The following is a 263-nucleotide window of genomic DNA, read 5'->3' on the forward strand; positions in this document are numbered from 1 at the left end:
ATGCAGCAGCAGCAGCAGCAGCAGCAGCAGCAGCAGCAGCATTGCAACAGCAGCTGCATGTGCTGCTGCTGCAAAGTTAGCGCAATTGTAAATATGTTTTCATTTAGTATTATGTTTTATTTCCTTATTTCGAGTTTGTGCTGCAGCAGCAGCAGGAGCGTCGATAGCAGCAGCAGCAGCAGCAGCAGCAGCTGCAGCAGCAGCAGCAGCAGCAGCATCGACGACACAGCTCTCACTATGCTGTTCGTTAGACAGACTTTTCA

The sequence above is a fragment of the Eimeria mitis genome, genomic scaffold, assembly GCF_000499745.2.
Source record: "Eimeria mitis Houghton genomic scaffold, Emh_scaff1619, whole genome shotgun sequence".
Classification (NCBI taxonomy): Eukaryota; Apicomplexa; class Conoidasida; order Eucoccidiorida; family Eimeriidae; genus Eimeria; species Eimeria mitis.